This window comes from Lipophrys pholis, assembly GCF_963383615.2.
Source record: "Lipophrys pholis genome assembly, contig: SCAFFOLD_50, whole genome shotgun sequence".
NCBI lineage: Eukaryota > Metazoa > Chordata > Actinopteri > Blenniiformes > Blenniidae > Lipophrys > Lipophrys pholis.
This window is the reverse complement of record NW_028291986.1, coordinates 85,001-90,294: the sequence shown is the minus strand read 5'-3', so window position 1 is coordinate 90,294 and position 5,294 is coordinate 85,001.

The window sequence follows — 5,294 nt, the reverse complement described above, 5'->3', positions numbered from 1 at the left end:
CCATGATACACACCATACACACCACGATACACACCACGATACACACCATGATACACACCACGATACACACCATGATACACACCATGATACACACCATGATACACACCACGATACACACCATGATACACACCACGATACACACCATGATACACACCATGATACACACCATGATACACACCATACACACCACGATACACACTACGATACACACCATACACACCACGATACACACCATGATACACACCATGATACACACGATACACACCACGATACACACCACGATACACACCACGATACACACCATGATACACACCACGATACACACCATGATACACACCATACACACCACGATACACACCACGATACACACCATGATACACACCATACACACCACGATACACACCACGATACACACCACGATACACACCACGATACACACCACGATACACACCACGATACACACCATGATACACACCATGATACACACCATGATACACACCACGATACACACCACGATACACACCACGATACACACCATGATACACACCACGATACACACCACGATACACACCACGATACACACCACGATACACACCATGATACACACCATACACACCATGATACACACCATGATACACACCATACACACCACGATACACACCATACACACCATGATACACACCACACTCATTTCCTCATCCCCTCCGTATTTCTCATGACATCATTCACTGAGTTCATCCTTCGTTCCCCTCCTGTTAGCACAGTGATCCAGAGGTGCACACCTGGACTGGCTCTGTTTTACCTGCTCAAACATTCAAACATCCTCACACACACACACACACACACACACACACACACACACACACACACACACACACACACACACACACACACACACACTTACCAGGTGACATGACGCGACGGAGATGGTGACAGGCAAGACGGGGGTGGAGCTAACCCGGGTTTATAACGCAGCCTGAGCGGGACTTTAGGGTCATGTGATCGTTTGGTTTTATTCATTTTGGTTTATTATAGGAAGTATTTCGTGACTTGATTTGGAGAATGTTTTTGTTCATTTTATTAGAAGAAGGAAGTGTCCTAAAGTAGGATATGATTATTATTTGTGTTATGAAATTATGATTGGTGCAGAGGACTCAATCCCCCCCCCCCCCCCCCCCCCCCCCCCCCCCCCCTGGGAGGGGCAGAACGGTATAAGAGCAGGAGGCAGAGCTGCAGACGGGAGTCATTACTTGGAGTTGCACTGTAGAGCAACACGACTCGAATAGAACTGGTTTTTCAAACCCAGCAGCTAAAGGAAGAGCTGGGATCAGGTCTGGTTTTTCTCTTCTTATTGTAAATATTTTTTCTCACTGTAAATATCGAGCACCGGCTGTTTGGGGACAATAAAAGGAAAAAGTCGACTTGACATTTGGAATTACGGAGGTTGTTCTTTGAACGGGAGCGAACCCCGCCACAGTGTGTGTGTGTGTGTGTGTGTGTGTGTGTGTGTGTGTGTGTGTGTGTGTGTGTGTGTGTGTGTGTGTGTGTGTGTGTGTGTGTGTGTGTGTGTGTGTGTGGTCGGACACCTCTGTCACACCAAAGTGAAAATAGTGAATGTGAAAGAGAGGAGGGAAACAAATGATTCTTAGTTCCAGGACACGAGGAGGAGGCGGCCCCCCAAAACCAAACTGATCTATTGATCTATTCTTCTGTTGATCTATTGATCTATTCTTCTGTTGATCTATTGATCTATTGATCTATTGATCTATTCTTCTGTTGATCTATTGATCTATTCTTCTGTTGATCTATTGATCTATTGATCTATTGATCTATTCTTCTGTTGATCTATTGATCTACGCTTCAGCTGGTATTGAGGAGCTGAAGTCCCATTGCAAGGTGATACTTCCATTCTCCACCAGGGGGAGCCAAATGACTTGAACCAATAACGTGTGTGTGTGTGAGCCGCCCAATAATCTGATAGCCAGTTGGTAACGCCCCCTGCTGAGTCGGCATTGTTGCTCTCATGTTTCACAAACTCTCGGTGCTTTTCCATCCCAGATAAAACCACAAATAATCTGGTCCAAAGAATCCAGAATCAGAGGAAAGGACTGAAACAGAAAAAGAAATGTTGGTCAGATCTTCATCTTGACCACATTCATCCTACCAAGAGAGGAAGAGGAAGATGTCGCCATCGCTGGATGTCAGAAGTTAGTTTTGCAATCAGAGGAGAAAAATGTGCAGAAGCGAGATTAGACAAAGAGCGTGTTCCGTTGATACCGAGATACTTCAATCCAGTGGGATTAAGTTTAAAAGGTCACTCAGAAGGCTGAAGGTCTCAAGCGGCCATCGTTATTAGAAAGCATTCACTTTTCTCCAGATTCCATTTATAACCTGAAAAGGAGCCAAAATACCCAAACCTTGGGAATAGAACTCGTTGGGTTTGATCCATAGAAGCAGAAATCGTCGGCATATAAAGACAATTTGTCTTGAGGTTTAATTGGATTTGTTCCTCCAGCAGGCGGCGCCGGACTCCAGAGGTTCGGCCATATTCAGGTCCAGAACCGGGTTGGAGAGGCTCTGGAGGAGTTCTTTCCTTTTCTTTGGGTCTTGGGGGAATTCCCACGTATATAGAGAGAATCCAGTGATTTGAAGGAGGCGTTCGTTTCAGCGGGATCAGTCCTAATGATACTTTGGGTATTTTGAATACTACTACTTGTCCCAGAAGTTGCTTGACGCTGTAACTGCTGCCAGCAGGCGGCTTGCTTCCTCAGCATGTTCTCAGAATGTCAGTAGAACCCTTCAGCTTCTTTGGTAGAACCTAACTCAGATTGGAATTGTTCCTCCGGACGCTCTTTAAATACTCCAGGTGGAGGGAGTGAGGAGTATCTCTGATCCAGGTTACTGACAGCACTACTAAGGTCCAGTAAGAACTGACCTGTCCTCTGAGACAGGACGTAAGTGTCTCCCATGATGAAGAAGAGGAAGTAGAATTATTCTTATTAAACAACAAAAAGTAGAACTAAAATCTCTAAATTCTTTATCTGCCAGCAGAAGTGAATTAAACCTCCCTAATGGTGCTTTGTTTGTGGACTTAAAGTGTATATCTCATAGTACTGGTGCATGCTGAGATATTATTCTACTCCAATAGAGTAGAATAGAAACAAACGCAGGACGTCAATAAAAACTATCAGTCCTTGAAAAGGAGTCAAGCACCTGAGAACAAAGACCAAAGCTTTTCCTAGATGGACTGCAGGAAGTCCCAGGGTCAACAGAGCCATTGTGAATGCTAAAGTCTGAGAAGGATGGAGACATTGAGGACTTGTCCAGGTCTCAGGGACGGGATCCGTCTCATGCCGGGTCAAAGACACAATTTAAGTCTCCAACAAAAAAGTAGAAATGTGACTTGGGAAGCGGCAGGTTGCTTCACGATCTATTAGCAGATTCAGCCTCAGCAACGTTTGGGGCAAATCCATGGGGTAACAGAAGCTCCTTCTGCCCCGACACACCAGCAACTACCACTTCCTGCCTTTTGGATCAGCGCCAACATTCCTGGCTGGAAAGGCTCTTTAGTACTGAGCAGGATAGCGCCCCCTGCTGACTGAGAGTGGAACCTGTGGTGATCTTTAATCTGAGGAGGGGTCTCCTGTAGGGACACTGCAGGACACTGCCACATCTTCCACATCTTGAGCTCACGGGCGGGCGGAGGCCCGGCGGGCGGAGGCCCGGCGGGCGGAGGCCCGGCTGGCGGAGGCCCGGCGGGCGGAGGCCCGGCAGGCGGAGGCCCGGCAGGCGGAGGCCCGGCGGGCAGGACTTCAGCCGGGTCTCAATAGAACCACTTTTTCCCTTCCCGTCATTGCAAAGTCGTCCACATGATGTCTTCAGGTCTCCGGGACACAATTACAAAGAAAAACTCTTGGTTGGAGGAAAAAAGCTCAGTTGAATAACAATTTTCAGTGAAATTGGCAGGAGCCACCGAATCCACAGCTCAGCCCAGTAGCAGCTCAGCAGCGCCCCCTCTTGGCCTTTGTTAATGACTTTCAATACTGAAAGTGAAATGGAGAGCAGCAGGAGAGTTTTGGTCTGAACTGACTCACACTGGATGGAACTGGTTCAAAGATCTCCTTGGTTTTTTTATCTAGTTTTCCAAAACCTTGTTACATGATTTTACTTTGATTGACTTTTCTCTAGATTATTTCTCTTGTGGACTAACATTGTTATCTAGAGTGTTTATCTAGAGTGTTTATCTAGAGTGTTTATCTAGAGGGTTTATCTAGAGTGTTTATCCGGAGTTTATCTAGAGTGTTTATCTAGAGTGTTTATCTAGAGTGTTTATCTAGTGTTTATCTAGTGTTTATCTAGTGTTTATCTAGTGTGTATCTAGTGTTTATCTAGTGTGTTTATCTAGTGTTTATCTAGTGTTTATCTAGAGTGTTTATCTAGAGTGTTTATCTAGTGTTTATCTAGTGTGTTTATCTAGTGTGTTTATCTAGTGTGTTTATCTAGAGTGTTTATCTAGAGTGTTTATCTAGAGTGTTTATCTAGAGTTTATCTAGAGTGTTTATCTAGAGTGTTTATCTAGAGTGTTTATCCGGAGTTTATCTAGAGTGTTTATCTAGAGTGTTTATCTAGAGTGTTTATCTAGTGTTTATCTAGAGTGTTTATCTAGAGTGTTTATCCAGGGTTTATCTAGAGTGTTTATCTAGAGTGTTTATCTAGAGTGTTTATCTAGAGTGTTTATCTAGTGTTTATCTAGAGTGTTTATCTAGAGTGTTTATCCAGGGTTTATCTAGAGTGTTTATCTAGAGTGTTTATCTAGAGAGTTTATAACTGTAAAAAATTGTAATTTATTTTTTCTTGTAAATTTACAAACACTATTTGGACGATTTGGTTTGGACATTTCATGGCTGTGTACAGACTGACAATGTGACCAGCGACTAGTGGCTAGCGACTAGTGACCAGCGACTAGTGGCTAGCGACGAGTGACCAGCGACTAGTGGCTAGCGACTAGTGACCAGCGACTAGTAACCAGCGACTAGTGGTTAGCAACTAGTGACCAGCGACTAGTGGCTAGCGACTAGTAACCAGCGACTAGTGGTTAGCAACTAGTGACCAGCGACTAGTGGCTAGCAACTAGTGACCAGCGACTAATAACCAGCGACTAGTGGTTAGCAACTAGTGACCAGCGACTAGTGGCTAGCGACTAGTGACCAGCGACTTGTGGTTAGCAACTAGTGACCAGCGACTAGTGGCTAGCAACTAGTGACCAGCGACTAGTAACCAGCGACTAGTGGTTA